The sequence below is a fragment of the Mixophyes fleayi genome, chromosome 7 (genome assembly GCF_038048845.1).
Source record: "Mixophyes fleayi isolate aMixFle1 chromosome 7, aMixFle1.hap1, whole genome shotgun sequence".
Taxonomy (NCBI): domain Eukaryota; kingdom Metazoa; phylum Chordata; class Amphibia; order Anura; family Limnodynastidae; genus Mixophyes; species Mixophyes fleayi.
Window position 1 is genome coordinate 115,701,319 of NC_134408.1, and position 24,720 is coordinate 115,726,038.

Here is a 24,720-nt window from a genome sequence, read left to right on the forward strand (position 1 = left end):
ATAGATATACAAGGAGATAAGTACAGCATGTTCGTGCATACATAGTAAAGAAGGAGCATTGCACATGCACAGTAGACATTTTGGCAGACCGCATTGTGCGTGTGCAGTACACACCCCAGAAGGGCCGGACGGCACCACGGTTCTGGTATCTGACCACTGGAGACAGCATACAGTACCCATCTATCTCAACAAATTTTTTCATAAGCTACTGTAATGTCTAAAAATATATTAGTTAAAAATCTGAAATTTAAAAAGAATATATTAATTATATAGTCTTAAATGGTTGGTAGATAATCAGAACAATCTCTGGAAAGAGATTCAACAGCACTCTATATAGTTTAGCAGTGTCTCCAAATCTCTAAGGTTGCTACATATATGCCCTGCTTACTATACATTGATATATATTGGAAATAAAGTAAAAAAAATTGTATTAGTGTTTTTCCTCAATATATTGGTCAATATATTATTTTCATCTTTAAAACAGCTGAAATGTGTATTATTTTGATAAATTAAATGTTTTCTACAGCAAGCCCCTTCATAGATATTATGGAAAAATCTAAGTTTCTTGCAAGTTTAATAAATAAATAAATATCTAGTATATTGTCTACTTAGTATTTGACCTTACTTTATTTTGCCTCGTTTTCATTTAATTCTATACATTAGGGAGGATTCATGTTGAGATGTCCATTTGCGTACCGTATCATGCGGGAAATATCTCTGCAACAGACCTTATGTCAATTAAAGTAATGTCATGCAATTCATCGCTGAATGCAACTGACACTTTCAACTGCCTACAACTTGATAGGCGGAATGTGGGAGGGATACGGAGAACCAACATAGGTAATGTACAATAAGGGCGTGCTGAGGGCGTTCTGATGCAGGTCGATTCAGGTAATGGGTTTCTCATAAGTATGCTTGGGTGAGATTTATACAAATAGAAGAGAGAGAAAGATGTGCATAATGAAGACACTCAATGATTAGGATTAATTGGTCTTGGTCAAATAAAAATTTGTATCATAGTTTATTGGTATGCATTAAAAATAAATATTTTTATTTTCATTGAGAAGCCTCAATTTTTGAATCATCAAAATTAGCGAAATATTCAAATTCTGTGTTTGGAAATTGACACTTGTCACACACTGGACTCAGGTCCTGTTATTTGCCCCTCCGCTGTCTTTCTCGGCTGTCCCTGCAGTCCGGAGGCTCTTCTGGTCTCAGATCTCTCTGCAGGATGCTGCCCAGTCTGTCTCCACTCCAGAGATCCATCCAAAACCAGTGCATGAGTGCCGCCATCTTGGATTCTGTCATATGCTCCCTCTCAGCCAGACAGAGTACAGCTTCAGCTCAGCTGACCGCAGAATCCAATGAGGGCATAGGAGTTCCTATAAAAGAACAACCTGGTTTATAGCAGTCTGCAGTCTTTTCAGCTAATTCTGCCCAGACAACGCAGCCAACGTTCCGGATCCAGTCTGGTCCAGCATTCTGGTTCTGGTCTAGTCCACCATTCCGGTACCAGTCCGGTCGAGCAATCCAATTCCAGTCTGGTCCAAAAATCCCTTTCCAGTCTGGTCTAGTAATCCAATTCCAATCTGGTCTCTCCTGCTAAATCTGACCATCATCTTGCTATTCTTGACTTCTTGCCAGTCTCCAACGCTAATCAAATTTAGTAATCTCTTGAACTCTCAGCAGCCACCTCCTGCCACTAATCACGTTTCAGAGACACAATCCAGTCCAAGTACAGATGCAGGCATGACAACACCATTATGTTGAATAGAATTGCTTTAAGAAATACTTTATCTTTTGTTTTATTCAAGAAACACTAGTAATCCACAGTTGTACTCATCTAGTACCATATTTTAGTGCAGTCCACTATTTTCTTATAAGATAATCATTCCACATAAGCTCTTATTAGTTAACAAGTTCTGAGAGTAGCTTAAATATAACTACTACCTCTATGCCAGTAAACTATGGGGGTATATGTTCACTATTGTAATCAATATCTTCTAGTTCTCTGAGCGGCTTGTTACATTGAAAAGGAACAAAGGAGCGTGGAATGATATAGTATTAATTACTTAAAACAATTATCACAATATATTGCAGCAGTAACGTGGATTAGGAGAGAAACATTGCTATTTTTACAGTCTATTCAACATAATTGTGTCAATTTCCAACCACAGATTTTAAATATTTTTCTAATTTTGATGATTCAAAAATTGAGACTAAAAAAAAATAAAAAAATATTTATTTTTATTGCATACCAATAAATAATGATAAAAAAAAATATTTGACCAAGACTAATTAATCCTAATCATTGAGTTCCTCAATCGAACACATTTTTCTCTCTCATCTATTTGTATAAATTAGAACTTTAATGTGTGGGTGTACCCCCCTGGATTTTTTGCTAAAATATTAATTAAAGGAAAGACACTAATTATATAAAATCAGCAAGGGGTTAATGATTCACTCTTTGCGGTATGACTCCCATTAGAATATGCTTGGTTTCAGCTATATCTTTTGCACCAGCTACATGGCAGGTGTAAGTGCTGTATGGTAGTGATGAATGACACAGCAAAAATTACACCTATGCATGCTACTAACTAGCACAGAACATGTGTATACAAGTAAGTCAGACTATAAAAATACATTATATGTGCAGTATACATTGAATGCATTTATTGAAGCTGTAAATGGGTGCTAATGGGGGTATGGAAACCTAATAGTCTGGCAAATGTATGGATGACGATTTAATAACGTTATTTATAACTATTACCATCAACCAACTGCTCGCAAAGGTAGTTCTGGTTTAACCTAAGACATATAATATATAATATCTAATCTAATATTTATATAAACCAATATTTATATAATAAACTTCTGCTTATATTTCCAAGAAAGACTGCACTCAAGATGTAGCTTAATTTAAAATGTTTTGCATTCTTAATTAACATTCTAGTTGTAAAACTAATATATAATATAAAACAGTAAAGAGTATATTATGCAAACCCATCAGATGTCATTTACTCTATTAGCATAAGTGGTATATAGTATAGATGTTCATACATTACATTCACTGCCTGTTTTGTAAACATATAAGTTATGTGTGTGTCAATGTTTGTAGTAAGGATGTGTGAATAAGCTTGTATTGTGTGGTGGGAGACTGTAGTATCAATCAGGGCCTATTGTGGAGAGTGTGTGATTTTTTTTGTATTTTGTGTCTGTGTGTATGTGGAGGGTATGTTAGGGGGACACTGAGGGGGATGTATAAAATATCGTCAGGCTGTGCTCCATTTTAAGCATTCAACAAAACACACCTTCCAATCATCCACATACATTTTACAACAATATAAGCCTCAAATACAATTTATATCCCATACTATTCATTATACCACTTATCATTTTGTCCAATCATGGTGCTCATATTACCTTACAATGGCAATCATATTGAAAGCATGGATTACGTTGCTGCCATATTAACTATCATCCCATGAACTCAATTTCTCCATCAATAACTGCATCACTTCAAAAGTTTCACATTACAAACTACCTTTCATTCAACAAACTATAATCCAGTTTCTTATTCTAGCCATCTATAAACTCTATATGTTCCATTCCAACATCATAATCCTGTTTCATTGTGTTCCAAATTGAATGTATAGTCCCACAATTGTACAACATGGCAGGATTTAACAACAACATGGCACATTGTCGGCCATCTTAACACTATATCTAGCTATATTGTTTAATTATAATGCTATATTGTTCAATTTTAATTATAACTTATAGGGGGAAATTCAATTGGCCACGTTACAGGTAAAAGTAATGCGACCTGCGCATAATTACCATTATTACGGTAATAATGCGCTTTATTACCGTTATTACGGTAGTTTCAATGCCGGCTTTTTAAAAAGCCGGGTTAAAACTACCGTAATAACGGTAATAATTTTAACGCCATGCAAATTCGGGGTGAATTGAATTCCCCCCATACAATTCCTATTTATGTAACACAATCTGCACACAGTCACATATTAATCATACATTCTCCATTATCAAAACTACAACATCACAGCGTCTTACACAACCTAACAAATAGTTACACATTATGACTCTTGCTTTCAACCCATTCAAATACAACATTGTATTAGTACAAAGTCCCTAATCTCTGCCATAGTGTAACCATCTACAAACCAAAGACATATGATTCTAGTCATCCTCTAATATAAATGGCTTTCCAGGCCACCTCACACATACACAAACCTCCATTCCATTCAACATACATTTTCCATCAGGTTCAGCTGTGTCCTCTCAGCAGGGCCGGATTTACCACTAGGCAACCTAGGCACCTGCCTAAGGTCTAGCGGCTCTTGGGGGGCCCAGCTGGGGGGGAAAAGAGCAAATTGTGACACATGGGACGTGCACCACATGACAGGTGCCGTCCCATGTGTGAAGGGGATGAAGACTCCAGTCCACAGCTCCTAGATGGAAAAAGGTAAGTTGGGGGAGGGGTAGGGTAGTACATTAATAGTGTGTGTATTATGTGTGTGAGGGGCCACTGTCTGTGTGTATTATGTGTGTGAGGGGCCACTGTATCCGTGTATTATGTGTGTGAGGGATCACTGCGTGTGTGTATTGTGCGTGTGTGAGGGGCCACTGTGTGCATGTATTGTGCGTGTGTGAGGGGCCACTGTGTGCGTGTATTATGTGTGTGTGAGGGGCCACTGTGTCCGTGTATTATGTGTGTGTGTGTGTGTGTGTGTGTGTGAGGGGCCACTGCGTGTGTGTATTGCGCGTGTGTGAGGGGCCACTGTGTGTGTATTATGTGTGTGTGAGGGGCCACTGTTTGTGTGTATTATATGTTTGTGAGGGGCCACTGCGTGCGTGTATTATGTGTGTGTGTGTGAAGGCGGGGGGGCCCAAACCGATATCTTGCCTAGGGCCCCATGAGGTGTAAATCCGGCTCTGCCTCTCAGTGTGGGAGCAGAGAGTAAAGAGAGTCCATTTTGCCTTGTGTTTAATGAGATCAAACCTTTCTTTTGGGTGGAACCAACCTGCCACAGGAAGCACGCTCACAGCATTTGATATGTAACAGAAAATTGTCAGAACGTGTGTATGTACCGATGCAGGTGTTGCCTAGGCCTAACTATTCACACAATTTTAACCTGTCTCATGCTATATGAGATGGGGGTGGAAACTATTACTTTTTTTATATACTAAAACTGATTAAAACATGCTAAAACTGAAGCCACTATATTAGAAATTGGAATATCTTTATCAGAAATTTTTTAAAAATACAAGTAAAATAACTTTGAAAATCCATATTTATATTAATGATTATTCTGCCAATAGTTGTTCCCATAGAGTGTAAGCTTGTGAGCAGGGTTCTTTTACCTCTCTGTTAGTCTGTATTACACAGTAGTGTTTGTTCCTAATTGTAAAGCGCTACGAAATTTACTGGCACTGTAAAAATGAATGTTGGTGAAGATTTATTTTATAATAAAATATTTTTTGTATACCTTCATACGCTTGTGCGTATACTGCAGTCTATTCTGTCTGTCTACATAAGTAAAGTACCGTTTAGGAACAGTGTACTTATACCCAGATTCAAATCGAAACACATCTGGAGATCTGCATCGATTTGCATATGGTCAGAACTCTTTTTTTTAAATGCAAGCTGTGTCTGAACACGGCCCATTGCCGCATCATTTTGATTTATTCGTTTGGGATTTTCTGTACTTGTACATTTGAATTTATTAATAGACTTGTTTACAGCACAGCGTAGTATGCAACAATTTGATTAAGATTTAGATCCAGTTTTAGATAATGTTATTATATTTTTATTGTTGGACTTTGTTCGTAGTACCAAAACATCTAAGTGCTATGTCTTTGACACTTGCTGCTAGTAAACATCTCCATAATAACAAGGAGTGTATTTTCACATTGTTTGAACAGTAAGCTAACTAAAAATGTTATTAGGAAAGTTGTAAATGGGAACCAACAACCTGTCACTGGCTTGTAGTCTGTTATGTTATATCACAGTGCCCCTCCCTGTGCCTATTGTTTTGCTATAAATAAAGCTGTTCTTTACCTCAACAATCATAAGATCTTCAATTGTCTGTTCCAGCTAGAGGTAGGTGTATAGATAGATGTACATGGCTTACTAGTACATAAATTTCCTGTTATCAGTCATTACTGTGTGTTGCTAATGTGTTTCTTTAGAGTGTATTGTATGCATGATTTGTATATATATATATATATATATATATATATATATATATATATATATATATATATATATATATATATATGTGTGTTAAGTTCACTTTTAGTATTTTTAATATTGGATAGTGACATATAACCACTATTGGACCAATAATTCCAAAAAATGTCAAGCTACAGGTGAATTTACATGTTTAAATGCATATCCATTAAGTAATAGTGGGCCTGATTCATTATGGATCTTAACTTGAGAAACTTGTTTGCACATAAGTTAAATACTGACTGTTTTTTCATGTAGCACACAAATATCAAATTTAAATTTCAGTGTACAAATAAGCTATCAAGTATTTGTGTGTTACATGAAAAAACAGTCAGTATTTAACTTATGTGCAAAGCAAAATACTCATTTGCACCCCTTGCATTGTAACATGGTTTTGTCCAGGAGACTGAAATAAGAAGTTTCTCAAGTTAAGATCCTTAATGAATCAGGCCCCATGTGCTAATTTGCAAAACACATTTTCCTTCTCCTTAAGGGCATGTACACAAGAACGTTAATTTTGCATTCAGTGTATGTCCTGGAAGCCAGTTAGACATGCTGTAATTCTCACTGTTGCAAAAATAATGTAAGCAAATAGACTAGTACATAGATACTTTCTGACAAGTGTTCACTTTGAGTCAATTTCAATGTTGCCTGTAGCAGTCAGTAAAACACAATGGATTGCTCATTAACGGGTCTATACATCAATGTAATGTGGTGCCACTAAATATGCATCGCTGCAAATCGCATCATGCACTATGCTGGGGCTACTCTGGGAGCTCCGACGAAGTGACCCATGTGCTGTGATCTAATTTTCCTATTTACCGTCAGCCTAGCGCTGCCAGTGAAAGGAGGAAGTGCTGTGAGACTGTGCACAGCACTTCTACTCTAACGGATTCTGCGAAGCCAGAGAGGCTTCAGTAAAATCCCATACAAAATGAGAGGTTGGCGTTACCTTTCTGCAAAATGCAAAGCTTTTCAAAGCTTCATGCATTGCAGGACTTCGCAGTTCTCATATTAAGCTATGGGGACTGAGAAGACAAACATTAAGGGGTATATTTACTAAACTGCGGGTTTGAAAAAGTGGAGATGATGCCTATAGCAACCAATCAGATTCTAGCTATTATTTTGTAGAAGGTACTAAATAAATGAAAGCTAGAATCTGATTGGTTGCTATAGGCAACATTCCCACTTTTTCAAACCCGCAGTTTAGTAAATCTAGCCCTAAATGGATTATGTCAGGTGAAATCTTTGATTTATCATGCAATAAGCCTTTGATGCATTTTGTGATGGACATTTAACAGAGAAAACTGCTGTTTTCTCTGTTTTAGTGGCTCATCGTACTTTGATGCATAGACCCCCATGTACACAGTACAATATGTTGCAGGGAACCTTTGAGATGTGTTAAAGCTCTGTTAAAGCGAAGACAAAGTACCCAGTTTTGTCTGGTGATGTTTTTCAATAAGCCCTTACTGTTGACAGCAAGCCTTAAAATGATCCGATTCTCAAGAGCACCGAGGGTTGACTGTATTGCATGGGTCTGCAACTTTATTGTAACGTTATACAAAGTTACTATAGTGCTTATTTTCTGACAAGTTCCATTACAGTTACTAAGGAGGGTATTGGTGGGATTCATTGACTACTATTTTCAAACCAAATTGACACGTCAGCTGAAAACTCCAACTTACTAGTAAGTTTAATATGTTTTTATTTTTCTACAAGGTGGCAGCAGAAAAGTTAAATGATAGTTTGGAAATCTTATTATTAATTGGGAAAAATACATTTTGGAATTTGATTATAATGTATTAGATAGTTATTTTATTGATTTTTTTCTGATAATCTCTGATTTTATGAGCATTAGTCAAGAATTTTATCCAATACTTTGAAACTGCTATTTTTCCCCTTTCTATCATGTTACAAATTTCTAAGGTTTTTTGCATGTTACCTCCAATTTGCATTGTACTGATCTGATCTCTTTCTATCTATGAGCTCAAGTTAACAATTTGCAAATATAGCTTCATTATTGTACATAGTGTGGTTTATCGGATTAAAATTGTGCTGCCTCACTATATATTTGCATAAATCTGCTAATTAGTCTATAACTCTGAAAAACACACAGACACACACACACACACACACACACACACACACACAGGATTTGGGGGTAAATGTATGAAGCTCTGATTTCTGCAAGTCGCCGGAAATCGGCATCTTTGCAGGGGAAATTTAAAGCGGCGATGGCTTGTAAAGGCAAACTTGCCTTAACAAGCCTTCGCCGCTTTAAATATCCCCTGCAAAGTCGCCGATTTCTGGCAACTCGGAGAGATCGGTGCTTCATACAGTTTTTTTTCCTAGTTTTTTCCTTACAAACTAGGAAAAAACTTCAAAGCGCTGGGTGTCATTTTTTTTAATTTTGCCACAATATAGATTATTTTTGAACATCCAAGTGCAAACTCTTTATAGCATTTTATGTGAGCTACTTATGTGTGCTAACTTACTCACCTGGTGCATTTTAGGGAGCGTGCCCACTTTATGATCTTTGGAATTGCCTTGAAAAATCAATTTGCACCAAGACTTGCAGGGTTGTGCATATACCTGAAACTTTACATAGGGTCTGATTTTGAGTAAGGAGCAAAACAAAGTAAAGGAGCAACTTTGCACCTGGGCAGACCATCTTACAATGCAAGGGGTACAAATTGGCTTATTTTTTTTCACGGAAGGGAAATACTGGCTGTTTTTCATGTAGCACACAAATACTTAATAACTTTATATTTAAATTAAATTATAGTTGATCTATGACATGCTGTATCCCAACTATAAATCTGTCTTTACATTTTAAATTTACCTCCCCCTCCAATGCAACATGGTTTTGCCAAGATGCAAATTTGCTCCTTTTCTTTGCTTTGCTCCTAAATCAAAATCAGGCACATAGTTGTTAAAGTGGTTATTATTACTTCAAAGTCCAAATTACTACAACTTTGGGAGCATCTCTTTTGTTTATTTAAACTTATCTTTTTTTTTCTTACACTATCTTTACTTATGTCTTAAATTAATTATTAGAATGAGGGGATATCAGGACTGTCTTATGTGTAATATTTTTTCATTTAAAAGTCTTTATGTGCATATGTGCAACTGGAAGGTGCAAGAGGCATTTCAATAAAAATTTACAGAGAGACCCAATCTCTCGGTCACATCAGAGGTGGTGGAAAAAGCATGTCCTTTTACAAGGAGAAAAAGTCTGTGCTCTCCCCTGCACATGTAATTGCACTCCCTTGAATCATTTAAATAACCTCACACCACAAAATGAAGACCCATTTTTGCACATGAATAATTGCAATAGAGTTTGATTATATGGTGGTGGTGAGTTTGTTCCGAATGGACTGTGGTCTAGCGAGGGCTTAACTTCTAAATATGTAGAGGCCCAGCAGTATTGTCCACATGGCAGCCAAGAGCCTATATCAGATCAGTCATACCTGTAACAACATGTCAATGGTCCTAACAGATACGCTTTCCCTTATGCAGCTATAAGGTCAGATATAGCACAGCTAGTTTAAAATGTAATATTTATTTATAGGGGCCAATCAGTGAGCAGTGCACTAGATGTAGTGTTCATTTTAAGTTGTTTCAGTGCTTTATGTATTTGATTCCTAACTTACTGCACTGTAGCCTTTGTGGTAAATTTACATTCCTTACAATATGTTCATGCTATGGTTAATATAAATCATTTGTGCCAATGTATACCAATATAGTGATTTCATTATATGTACATAGTGTATGCAAATATGCATTCATGAAATTAATATAATTTTCTTGTGTCTGTTTCAAGATTATACATCATGCATCATCCAAACCATGGTAAGGACCAATTATCCCATACCTAAAATTCTCTGTTTTATAAAACCTGTTAAGAGTACTATATTCCATGATCTCAACATATTACTGTCCATCTGAACTCCTTTCTACCTTATTTTAAGAATGAACAGACATTACATTTCTAATTGGTAGGTACCTATCACAAATTCCACAACCCATCCAACCACAGACACAGTTCCACTGTGATAATAATGTGCTAATCATCCAAGTGCAAATGAAAGTGCAAATGATGCTCAGAGAAGCAGAGTGGGGGCCACCGCAGCAAATGGACATATATCACCAGGCCCCATACTTGCTACATGAGCTATTTTGGCAATAGCCCCTGGAGGCAGCTATGATTACTGTTAGAGTCTATGTAAATCAAAATTATTTTCATAAGTGTTAAATAATGACTGCAAAATGTTTTCTAATTTACTTAATATTTAAGTCTTTGTTATAGTTTACATAATGGTGTTTGAACTGCACTGAACCCCCCCCCCCCTCCCTCCCCCAGGATTGCTTCTTGACAATGGTTTGGAGGAGTAGAACTCATTATTTCAGTATAGTTTATATGAAACAAAGTTCTGTCTACCTCTTCTTGTCGTTGTGACCAGTGTTAGCATATAACAAGTTCACCATTCACCTGTATTAAGGGGCCCTCAGTGCCACACAGAGGTATGGGTGGAGAGGAAAGCCTAAAATTGCTCCACTTCATAACTTTCCACTGTGCCCCATACCTCTGACCACTGTCAACGCTCATTCCTCTTGGTCTTAGTTAATGGAGAAACATCAGTGATGGGAACTACTTGCTAAATTCATAACTTCCCTGCCTTCTCCTACATTATATTGTCTTTAACAGACACACACAGATCAGCAAGCATAAAATGAATATTGATACCAAAGCATATGTTGACAGACTGATATTTGCCAGTAGGTGCCAATCAATCCTGCTCACCAACCAACTTCACTCAGCCTTTCCTTAACAAACATGGAAGTGACAGACACAGCCAGATGTAATTACTTTCTTTTCTAAAAGGACGTCCATCCAGAACTGCAGGATGGGCGTCAATGTCACTGAAGCTGTTGGCTCAAAAAGGGGATTTGGGAAGCTGAATTGTTTTAAACTGTTTCATATTAAAGAAATTCCACAATAGAAAAAGAACCCTACTCAGCTTAGGGATAAGGAAATGGAACTTGCTATAGGTAGGAAGCAAACACAGTTGTTACATTATTCCAGTAACACTGTCATTACAATGTTAATAAGTTTTATAAATATGTAACACCCCTTTTCCCACTCGGGTGTGCGCACAGAATTGTGTGTCCTGTCTGTATATAAACTTTTGCTTGTTACCTTCGTTGAGCAGTGCCTCCATCTTAGTCAGGGTTCAGTAGGATCTTTGTGGGGAAATGTTGTTGGAATGAGCAACACCAGAGGAAGACTAAGGAACCCTCCGCCCCCTACTTATTCCTCAACATCAGCTTAACACATATAAATTCACACAGCAGCACTTTGCAATATTCCTAATTTACACAAAAGTTTGCTTTCTCCTGTTGATTTAGAAAAGCACACTCTCTTACCTGTCTTTATTCCAATTCAATAGGGATGTAGAACACAAGTAATACACATGCTGTTCCCTCTTTTCTCTAAAGCATAAGCATAAAGTTCCTTTAGCAAACACTGGCTCCTCAATGCATGATTATAGTTGTGATGTTATTGCATTAGATATGCTTAATGTTTGTAGACACTCCCTTATATGTTTAAGCTTGAATCTTTAGTGATGGTCCCTAAGACCATGGGGAATGCTGGGAAGTGGGTGTGGCCAGTGTGCAATGTACCCAGAGTCTGCAAATGGCTGAATAAAGAGCTCAGCAGTGCCCACCCATGCTTCAGTGTCCTGATGAACTGATTTACAAGAATATTAACAAAACATGGTGTCAGAAGAAGTTTTAACTGGACTGCTAGAGCTCAGAGTGTGAAAGGATCCTGCAGAAGTCTGTAAAGCTGTGACACGCAGTGTCTGAATATCTGCCTTGTGCTCTGGTCACATCAAACAGTGAGTAACTATGGATAGGCTGTCTACTCCAGCAGGCATGCTCATGTCTGGCAACTTGTCTGAAAACTGGAAAAGATTTAAACAAAGGTTTAATATATATCTTTCTGCATGTGGAGCTGATGCAATGGAGGATAAAACAAAGTCATCCATTATTATTATTATTATTAATATTTATTTATAAGGCGCTACAAGGCATCCGCAGCGCCGTACAGAGACAAACAAAATCACAATACAATGGGAGACAGCACAGTACAGTAAACACAGCAACTCAGTACGCTCAATGCACAGCTAGAGAGGGCGGGGAAGGGGGAGGGAGGATCCGAAAATGACGGGGCCCAAGAAGGGGGGCGTGGAAGACAGGGAGACCCCCAGGGGGGAGGAGGGAGCGAAAGTGGATGTGGGGTGGAGGACCTTTGAGGAGGAGGGCTAAGTAGCTGGAGAGCAGAGTTAGAAGTGGTGGAAACAGGAGGAGAGATGGCCCTGCTCAGAGGAGCGTACAATCTATACAATCCATCTTCCTCCATGTGATAGGAGAGGATGTGCTGGACATTTATAACAGTTTTCAGTTTGCTGAAGGGCAGAATATGGTGCTATCTTCTATAATGCAAAAGTTTGAAGATTACTTTGTGCCAAGGAAAAATGTGACATATGAAAGATATAAGTTTTTCACCTGTGATCAGAAGTCTGGAGAAGGATTTGATAAGTATGTTACAGAACTGCAATCACTCAGCAAAACCTGTGAGTTTGGTGATTTAAAGGACTCACTGATTAGAGATCGTATTGTCTGTGGAATACCTGATAATGGACTCAGAGAAAGATTGCTGAGAGAGCAAGACCTAACACTAGACAAGGCAATGACTATGTGCAGATCTGCAGAAATGACCAGACTGCAAGCCAAACAGTTACACAAGGAATCTGATACTACTGTACATGTGGTGAAGAAAACAGAGCCAAGCAAACCACCAGTCTCTAAAATGAAGCAGTCTAAAATGCAATCTAATAGGAAAATCTGCAGTAGATGTGGAAATACTCACAATCCTAAAATGTGCCCTGCTTATGGTAAAACCTGCATGAAATGTGGTGGACTTAATCACTTTGCCAAATGCTGTAGAACCAATAGTGAAACAAACAAAGTGAATGCCGTTGAACAAGCTACGTCTGAAGATTTTTTTGTGAATTGTATTGAACTTTGCAGTACAGACAAGAAAGAATGGATTGTTCCTTTAACAGTGAACAAGATTGTCATTCCCTTTAAGCTTGATACTGGTGCGCAGGTGAATTTGATATCGTTTCAAGACTATAAGACTTTTAGAGTAAAACCTAAAATTCATCCAGCCAATGTGAAAGTTACAGGGTACACTGGGGAGGAAATTCCTGTGAAAGGTACATGCCTAGTGACCCTGAGCTACAAAGGACAAAAGTTCAAAACATCTCTACTGATTGTGGATAAAGATGTACAACCGATTCTAGGATTAAGTTCATGTGAGAAGCTTAACTTGATAAAGAAAGTTTTCATGGTGACATCACAAGTAGAAGATGAATGCAAATCAGTGTTTACAGAATACAGAGACATGTTTGAAGGTTTAGGTTGTCTGCCTGGCGAGCATAAGATAAATCTAGACACGCAAGTTCCTCCAGTGATACACCCCTGTAGAAAAGTGCCATTTGCGCTGAGAGAAAAACTAAAACAGGAGTTAAACCGCATGGAAGCTTTGGGTGTGATACAGAAAGTTGATGAGCCTACTGAATGGGTGAGCTCCTTAGTAATTGTTGAAAAGAAAAATGGACAACTCAGAATATGTCTGGATCCAAGAGATTTAAATAAGGCTATTAAAAGAGAACATTTCAAACTACCAACCAGAGATGAAATCATGTCACAATTTGCGGGAGCAAAATGGTTCAGTAAATTGGATGCATCTTCAGGATTCTGGCAAATGAAGCTAGATGAAGCCAGCTTAATGCTGTGTACATTTAATACCCCAGAAGGTCGATACAGATTCCTTCGACTACCATATGGGATATTGTCTGCTCCAGAAGTATATCACAAAAGGATACACATGATTTTTGAACACATTCCAGGTGTTGAAACAATGATGGATGACATTATTGTCTGGGGATCTACAAAAGAAGAACATGATTCTAGACTGAGACAAGTAATGGAACTTATCAAGAAGGTGAATCTAAAGCTGAACAAGGACAAATGTGAATTTGGTGTGAAAACACTTACCTTTATGGGTGACGTGGTCTCGGAAGAAGGTGTGAAGCCTGACCCGAGGAAAATATCAGCCATAATAAACATGGAACGTCCTAACAACAAAGACGACGTGAGAAGATTCCTAGGAATGATTACTTACTTAGGAAAGTTTATTTCTCAACTCTCCGAACAAACAGCACCTCTAAGATGGTTGTTGGACAAAAATAATGAGTGGATGTGGTCACATGAACAAGAAGAAAGTTGGCAAAACTTGAAATGGACCATCACAGAGCAACTGGTACTAAGATTCTTTGATCCTACAAAAAGTATAAGAATTTCAGCAGATGCCTCGCAATTTGGCCTAGGCTCAGTGTTGTTACAAGAACATGAGGATACATGGCAACCGGTAATCTATGCATCAAGAGCATTGACAAGTGCTGAAACAAGATATGCTCAGATAGAAAAAGAACTTCTAGCAATCACATATGCATGTGAGCGATTTCATCAATTTGTGTATGGTCAAGCGTTTACAGTGGAAACTGACCACAAGCCATTGGTAGCTATCATGGCTAAATCGTTACATGACTGTCCCATGAGAATTCAACGAATGCTTATAAGACTACAGAAATATGATGTCCAATTGCTGTACTGTCCTGGTAAATACATGTACATTGCTGACACACTTTCCCGTGCTGTGAACAAAAGTGAAGGTTCCGAAAGTCTGATGGATAAAGAGATAGACGCATATGTTAATTTGATTCTAGCTTCTCTACCTGTGTCTCTTGCAAGACAAGAACAGATAAGAAAAGAAACAGAGACAGACATCACAATGAAAGTGTTACAAGACATCATTCTGAAAGGATGGCTAGCAGAAAAAAATGCGTGCCCACTGTCTATTCATGATTATTGGATGTACCGCACTGACCTTACGGTTGTCAATGGTATTATTTACAAAGGCAATAGAATTATTATACCTGCACGACTAAGAAAAATTATGCTGTGCAAGATACATGAAGGCCACTTAGGAGAAGAGAAATGTAAACGGAGGGCGCGTGAAGTGATGTATTGGCCAAGAATGAACCAGGACATAGCACAGACAACAGCTACATGTGAACTGTGTCTTACGTACAGACCAAAGCAACAAGTCAAGCCGCTGAGTCCTCATGCAGTGCCAGAGAGACCATACCAGAAGGTAGGCGCAGATTAGTTTGATTGTATTGGAAAAACGCACATTGTCGTGACTGATTATTATTCTAACTACCCTGAGGTGCAGACTCTACCTACAACTACTAGTAAAGCCGTAATCAGTTGCATGAAGTCAATCTTTGCAAGGCATGGTGTTCCTATGGAAGTGTTCACTGACAATGGACCTCAGTTTTCCAGCGCTGAATTTAGACAGTTTGCTGAAGAGTGGGAATTTGTCCATGCAACATCGAGTCCCCACTATCCACAGTCAAATGGGTTGGTGGAAAGTTCAGTAAAAACTGTAAAGAGTCTAATGAAAAAAGCACAAGACGGCAAAGAAGATTTCTACAAAAGTCTTTTAATCTACCGCAGTACACCTCTACAGAATGGACTCTCTCCTGCACAAATGCTGATGGGAAGGAGGATTAGAGCAAATCTTCCGATAAGTGATGAACTGCTTAATACGCATAACTCAGCATTGGTGAGACTGAGTAAGGTACGTCAACAGGAGAAACAGAAACTGTACCATGATAGGCGAGCAAAAAGCTTATCTGATCTAAGATCAGGTGACCAAGTCCGTCTCCGAGATCATGAGAAAGGCATTTGGATGCAGAAAGGTATTGTGCAAGCACAAGTAGCACCAAGATCTTATATTGTACGTACAGATCGTGGAACAGAAGTAAGAAGAAATCGGGTCGATTTAAGATCTCAACCCAACCATAGTGATGGCAACACGACTGAAGAATACCCTTCATCTGACATGTATGATGGACTTGATAATGGTGAACAAACCATGATGGAAGAAAGGTCCAACATGGTTGACGATACACAGACTTTGTGTGAAAGACCCATAAGAGAAATACGCAGACCTGAGAGACTCATTGAAACGTGTTAGATGATGTTCTTAATGTTATATCGTTAAATTGTTATACTGAAGGATACAGGGCTTATCTTTAAAGAAAAGAAGATGTGATGTTATTGCATTAGATATGCTTAATGTTTGTAGACACTCCCTTATATGTTTAAGCTTGAATCTTTAGTGATGGTCCCTAAGACCATGGGGAATGCTGGGAAGTGGGTGTGGCCAGTGTGCAATGTACCCAGAGTCTGCAAATGGCTGAATAAAGAGCTCAGCAGTGCCCACCCATGCTTCAGTGTCCTGATGAACTGATTTACAAGAATATTAACAAAACAATAGTGATTTCCCTGAGATCAGGAATAGGATCCTAGAGTTTGGTACAGTTATCCTCAATTTAGACTCAGTCTCTGTTACCTAACTACATTTTCCTACACTTCACCCTTGTCACTAGATCACAGTTCCGCAAAAGGGTATTAAAATATACTACCTGACTAGTAACAAAAATACTTAGTCCAAGTAGATCAATAACAAGGTAAACATGGGTTACTTATCCCCACTGGTCTCCAGCATCTTTATCCAAGATGGCTCCTCTCTGCTCAAGTATCTGGTAAATTCTCCCACTCTCCACTGTAAAGTCTTCTCCACTCTCTCTCATGGTGTCTCGCTCACCTTAATCTTTCTGTCCCTCAATCCTCTCAGAACCCCATTACTCTCTCTTTGATAGGCTGCAAGGGACTCCCGCAGGATGTCTGTCTCTCTGAGTGCCTCTCAGAATCTCCAACTGCCGTTTGTAATGTCTCCTTCACACACACACACCCTCCTCACTGCATGCTGAGAGATGTAATTCTTAGCTGGCAGGGGAGACATCTAAAGCGCATGTGCAGCCAGCTTGGGTTACTGGTCCTACAACTAGAAATAACAATGACCATATTTTATTTTAGGACAGCCCCATGGAAACCCGCACCCAGGTCATGTCCCACCCCAGCATGGGGGTCACCCTCCTGCTCATGGACATAACAATCCTCCTGGCCATCATGGACCACAGCAACATGGCCATCCCGGACCAGCACCACATGGCCACCAAGCACCCGGACCACATGGCCATCAAGGACCAGTGCCACATGGAAAACATTAGAAATTTGAAATGGTTAGTCTAGTAACAAAAGTGATATACATTAAGTTAAATAAGTTGTTATAATACTCATAAATTTCAAGCAGACAATATTTCTCAGGTTGTGCTTTTAAGGTAGGTCTAGCTCAATCATCCATTGAGTTTACACCAGCATTGACTTTCAATTATGAAGCTGAAGTGTACATTTCTGGAGTAGTATGTAGTAATAATTGGATATTGCTGTAAAGGAGGAAGCTCAAGACCTTCTTTTCACAAAGTTTTAAGACAATTGCAAAGACTCAATTTTTGTTATCCATGCTAGTATTTTACTCTGGTCTTTTCTCTGTAGTATTTAGCATTATAATAAAAAGGAATTGCTAAACTTTATTTCCTTAAGTATTTTGTACTTCATTCACCTTTTTATTAGTTCTGCATAACACTTACCTCTATAGACTGTAACACTGCAGACATTTCTTAACAATAGTGATTGATGATTTTTTTATTTTCAGTATTCAGTTTCCAGTATAATTGTATCATGTTTTTATGCATTTACTACATTTAATGAAGCATAACTAGCAATTTCATCCTGCTTCTATGCTTAGTTTAACTGTACAGTATAGGGATAGACTTAACCTTTATTATTCTATACATGTTCAGTAAACATTAACATAAGTGATTCTGCACAGACAGCCTCAATACTCTGCATATTATTTTACATTTATTCATTATTGCCCAACCGCAAGATTGGACAAGATAATATGTTGTGACAACCATGCACATTATTGAAACAGTGGCTCTAACATCCAAATCATAACAATGTAAAAATGCTTACTGGAATAACTAATAAGGCAGATTAGTTTTACAATATATAATGTTTAAGCGTAGAGTTGAGTGGTTCAGATTTGGAGAAATCCGACAGATTCGAATTTTGAAGTACTGAGTCGAACTGAGTCATGACTCGGATCCTCACATCAAATTCGGATCTGAAATCGAAGCAAAACTTCATCCTTGGTGCAATGTTGGATCTTGCAAGCTTTGGATCAATACTTTTTATATATAGCCCTCCCTCTGTTCTTAGCTGCCATTTTTAGAAGTGATAGCATGTGGGTAGGACATTTGTTGTAGTTTTATGCCCAGAAAATAGCTTGTAGAGGGTTGAACAGAGTGAAAGTGTATCTTGCAATAACTGTGATTATACTGCAGCTTATGTAGAGATCAGTCTGCTAGAATTGTGTGCTGATCAATAAAGTGTGAGAGAGTGAAGATTAGAAAAGCAGTGTCTATTGGTTGTAGTAATAGTATATTATTGTATATATAGTATAGACATCTGGAGAAAGAGCAAAACGCAGGGTACTGTATGACTGTGAGCAGCACACCCCAATAAAGAAATATACTTCTAGATTTTAAAATCCCAAGTGTTTAAGTCTGAAAGCAATTGTGTGAGGGTCAGTATCAGTGACATCTCAGGTATTTAGTGAACAATAAGCAAGGTGCTGTGAATGACCTGGCACTGTTTGCTAGCTCTACTATGCTGAAGGGATGAGGAGAATGATGATGATGCTACAAACACTGCTGCTGCTGAAGGCGATACACCTACCCAGTGGGCTGTGTATTCTTTTGTTTGACCAGTAAAGTACTTGTCCACATATACGTAGTTAAGTGGCTAGAAATTACTTTCTGTTTAACCTCCCTTTTGCCCAGGCCTGCCAAGACGGTTATCATGGGCATGAGGTGGGACCACTGGTGGCTGCCTTAGTTGGACACAATCATCATCATCATCCTTCTCATTATCTTGTTCAAGTACAGATCCACAATTATCCCCTTCATCCTGTTGCACATTAGCAAGTTTCAAAATAGCATCCTCAATTACTATGCCTAACTCATCATCATTACTATTCATCCTCACATTTCCAGATGGTTGAGACATTTTGTAAGGAGACTGCCCTATAACTTGTGTCAGAATCTGAATTGTCAGACTCACATAGACCACTCATGGACACCCTTAGATTCTTCTCAGGATTCTGTAAAAGCCCAATTTGTTTTTCAGCCTTAGTGTTTATTTCATGTACTGATGTGGCTATTTTGGAGGTGACAGACCCACATGATGGTGGTACATGGAAATCTACAGAAGATACATGACCGTGTTGGGCACTTTATTTTTTAGTAGACATTCTAGTATGTGTAACAGGACCACTAAAAGCAAAAAGTGGGCATGGTCTGAGTCTTTCTTGCCACTACATGTAATGTATGAAATGTTAGCTATTTTCATTTTTTTGGACAAACCACCACATTCATCAGTAACTTTTCCCTTAATACTTTGTTAAAGCCAAATTATTAAAATTGTATAAAAGATCAATCTGAATCTGTATATTTGTGTATATTTATGATTATGTTGCGTACAATGCATTTGTAATTAAATGCACTTTTGCCTTTAGTTGTTATCATATTGTACACTTTCATTGTCTATAAAATCAGACGTTATACTAAATACACTTATGTAACTTTTTAATGGCGGGAGCCTGAGGGGAAATACGTGTTTAACCAGTAACTGGTGGGTAATAAGCAGCTGGTCACATACACAGTTACCATGGTGAACGATCCAAGCCTCATTTTATTGTCATTTAGGAAAGTAAGGCAAAAAATAGGAGTAAATGTTCTCTGTGACAAACCATGTAACAATACAAGGGCTGTTTTTTCATGTAGCACACAAATGCTTGATAGCTTTATTTTTACATTGAAATTTAAAGTTAATCTAGGACATGCCCTACCCCAACTATAAATCTGTCCAAACATTTTAAATTTACCTCCCGCTCCAATGCAAAATGGTTTTGTCCAGGTAGAAAGTTACTCCTTTTTTATGCTTTGCTCTCCTTAATGACTCAGGCCCTATGTCCTTTGGCTAACACCAAGTGTAGTATTGTCCTAGAAGGGAGTGTTTACCCTTTGGTTATAGACAGGTTGCCTCGATCCTCTGACCAGGGGGAGAGGTAGCTGAGAAAGTCTGGGAGTGAGCAGGGACATTTTCCCAATTTTCTTTGCTACACATTGCCTCCTTTTGCCCTGGACTTATGGCTAGGCAGGATCATTTATATAATAGCTCAGCCATGGAATGGGGTTACAACTTTTTAAAAACATATTTTATTAGGTTTTTCAATAATAACAAGATGGGGTAAGATGGAGGTACTTAAAATAGAGGGGGAGGGAATACAATTTTAATAAAGTAATAAGAGTCTTTTGCTTCAGGAGATATAAGTTATATAGCAAATAAACTCCACAATGCACAAATGATCAATAAACCGAATGGCATCGCAAGATTGTGGAGAGAAATTCGGCACTAATTTATTTATTTATTTCACCTCTGTTTTGTCACCTGCACTATTATTTTTGTGCATCTCACAAAGCTTTGGCGGATCCCATGGTAGAGAGACTTTCCCTAGACTTGCAACAAGACTTGCTCCCAAATAGGCCTTGTGGCTTCAACGGTAGGTAGACAGGCCCTTCCTCTTTTGATGGGGGTCCTGAAAATGACCACACCCTAGTGTGTTTAATACTTATTTTTGCACTTTGGTGGCACAAAAGCACGGATCCTGGGCTTTCAAAAAAAATAAATATAGAGAGAAAGTAGAGTGTAGATTCCATTGAAAGCATGGACTTATGGAATTAATTAAATATACTTTATAAGGCGCAGTGTAATATCTTGGCGCTCAATCTAGTCCTAACTGCATGTGTCAAATTGTGGTGTGTGACAATTGTTATACGTTGAACAAAACAAAGGATGTGACAAATGCTTGATCTCTATGTGTATGTCAGAATTGGTGACAGATCCAAATGTTATATAATCAGAACATTCAATCAGAAATAATAAAATCTGTATATATCAGACAGAATTGTAAACAATATTTCTGCCCAGCCAAAAAGCATAGTAGGGCTGCTTGCAGTGTACAATGACTTAACAGAAAGTGCCTGACTGATTCAATCAGTGTCTGTCTCATAAAACAAAATGTACAGGCACCCCCAGTTAGCTATCACTGAGGGCACCTAGCACCTTGGCTTTGAAACTACTGGATTTTTTGGCCAGAGGATCAATATAGTCCACCTATTATCTGGGCTCTCCCGTCTGAGACAGAACTATACTTGATCTTAGCCAAAAGACTGAGAAGTAGAGTCCCAAATGCAAGAACCTTCCCCATGCAAATAACAGTTTAACAGGAAAGTTTTAGGTAAGGGTCTCCTTATATTCCAATGGGGGTATATCATTTAAGATGTATATTAAGGCATTTGGGGTGATGCATGCTATCTGTTGTGGTAAGAGTAAACTCAAAAGTGACCAAGGGTGCATTTATAGAATTAGCAGTGTTTTAATTGGTGATAAAGCACATATGCATGTGGTTTGAGGACCAATGGTTGGAGAACTATCCAGAGAGGAACATGATAGTTTAGACTGATTTGCACTAATAATACATAATAGTTTAATTCCATTAGTGATGCTGCTATTAGATATCTGTAATCAGATAATGTGTGTGTGTCACATTGCATGAATCATCAGAATGTGGTATTTTGTATTAACAACAGAGGTATTATTATCCGGTAATTAAATGCAAGTTGCAAAGTCCGTGGCGCTATATAAATAAATGGTGATGGTGATGATGATGATGATGGTGATGATAAAGTATGTTTCTGTATTTATCTCTAGATATCCTTCAGCAATAACTCATGCCTAGTTCATGATTCATAATGAGAATGATATCCGCTTTACAAAGAGTAGGTTATGCCCTTATTCGTTTTTCCCAACTTCAACATCTAAAAATGAATTATATAACATAAATGATTATTTAGCAGCTTTCACATCTAAGCAAGTATCAATCACAAAATTAGATGTGTGTAAATATATTTTAAAGAGGCTGCACCACCCTCTGCACTAATGCTGATCACTGTACCTGTGACACACGCCACAGACACAGACTCAGGGCTAGATTTACTAAGCTGCGGGTTTGAAAAAGTGGGGATGTTGCCTATAGCAACCAATCAGATTCTAGCTTTCATTTATTTAGTACTTCCTACAAAATGACAGCTAGAATCTGATTGGTTGCTATAGGCAACATCCCCACTTTTTCAAACCCGCAGCTTAGTAAATCTAGCCCTCAGAGTGTTCTGGGACAAAAAGAGGGCTACACGATATGAAGCTGTAGAGCACATTATATGATCACCCCTCATCCAATCACATGTCGCTCTCTGCAACCCACCTACTGTACTTGTTTTCAGTTTTAACAATGTGTCGCAGCCATTGACAATAAGTGCAGCAATAATTCATTATAATCCCTTCTTAAGATGGCCAGACATGCAACAAATATTTAGACCTTTTTCTATTGAACAATTTGTACACATGGAATGATCAAAATTATGTTATGTTATGTTCAGTGAAACTTTTTTGTCAGCCTGGATAGATACTTGGGACCTGATACTGAATTGGATGCCCATTTACATAATGTAAAATCTGTGAATTTGTTCTGCGCCTGTCCATAAAACAAGTCGTATGCATTGCTTGTGATAGGAGAGGTATGATGGAGGAGGGAAGGGGCGGTCTAACATAGGCCGAGCACAATAAGGGCGAGTTCGAGTAATTGCCAACAGATGTATACTTGCACAGAGATGCATATATGCCTGTCAGTAGCCATATCAACTGTGAATGCCTGAGGGTAGGTGCACATACACGCTGATGATGCTGGTGATTGCCAGCAGTAGCTAGCTGCTTCTGATTGGCTGATTGTGGATTCACCTCTGAAGCTGATAGGTGCTTTCTTCATTGATCAGTAATATATGATTTTGTGAGCGTATTTTATCAAGATCTTTTATTTATTTTATTAGTACACAAGAAGGAGAGTGATACCTGCTGTATTCAAGAGTTTATTTTATATTATTCCAAATGGTGCAGAGAAGCACTCATCTTGACATAATTTCAACTTTGCATATTCACGTGATTTAGTTTTATTGTGAATGTATTTTATGTCCACATATTTTGGCAGAGATGCTTTCAAGCTCAGCAATTATGATCATTAATTCTGCCCACACACACAATAGTTCAATTGTTTTGCATGCATTTGGACAAAGTAATCTATGAACAATGTCTTGGATTCCATTTCTTTGTTTTAAATCAATTGTGTGTCATATATTGCAGTAATTAGTTATTGTTAGTTTTGACAAAGTATGTCTATTATTATTTACTTAAATGAGTAATACACTTTTCTAATTGCAGATTGAAAATTGCTATGTTGCTGTGCAAGACAATGAACAAGATTTCAAATCAGCTTTTACCAATTAATTCAGTATAAAGAATGCCTATACTGTATATTATCTGCTTATTGCTCCAATAATCAAACTATATAATAAAAACATAATATAAGTTACAGGATTCTATGCAGAAAGACTGAGTGTAATTATTAATATGATTATTGGATGTCAGACTGTGGTGGAACTACACATGAATAAAGAAGATTTGACAGTATATCAACGTGTTTAACCCAAAGGAAATATCTTGAAAAAGGTCCATGTGAGGTTGATGTCCTGTAAATAAGTCAATTTATTTCTATACATAATCATTAAAGGGCTTTCCTTTTTTACTGATTCCATTTGCACCAATACCCATGCTTCACTTGAACTGATAATACAAATGGAGTAAAAATTTGTAATGATATACCGTAATGACTCATGGTATAAACTTAAAATATCTTACTTGACACTTGTCTCTCTCAGTAATTAACAACATGAGTTCTAACTCTGAGGGGTTTATTTATGACTGTTTCCATTTTGTCCCTGTTAGTCTTATCCCAGTGATAAAAAATGATTTTGTTTTGTAATTTATCAAAATTGCTCAATCAGGACAGCAGCTCCGATAAGAACTTGTCATGCTGAAGAGCCTATCATTTTACTCCCAGGTTCCAGCGTGTTCACTGCGTATGAAAACAATTAGTGAAGGGAGGAAGGGGAGGAGCATGAAGCTTGCCAGGGAGGGATCAGAAGATCCCTCTCCGGTGAGGCTATTCGTGTTAACGACATCTTCAGATGGCATTAACTACTGGAGACAAGTTATGAAAGCTAAGCTTTTTTTTAACTCGTCCCCCCGATAGTTAATCTTTCTCTGATATCTCCAGCATCAGCTTTTGTTAAATAGCCCAATACTAATATATGCCTAAATCAGAGCTGGATAAAGGCTCTGGC

The 24,720-nt window shown here is 37.9% G+C and overlaps 1 long non-coding RNA gene across 1 annotated transcript; it reads left to right on the forward strand.

Annotated features, from left to right (window-relative positions):
• The first annotated feature begins 6,087 nt into the window (after positions 1 to 6,087).
• On the forward strand, positions 6,088 to 23,909 carry LOC142097045 (uncharacterized). The gene is made up of 4 exons (XR_012678101.1): positions 6,088 to 6,124; positions 10,077 to 10,105; positions 17,336 to 17,541; positions 23,759 to 23,909. It is a non-coding gene; the product is annotated as an uncharacterized LOC142097045 (long non-coding RNA).
• Positions 23,910 to 24,720: the final 811 nt, after the last annotated feature.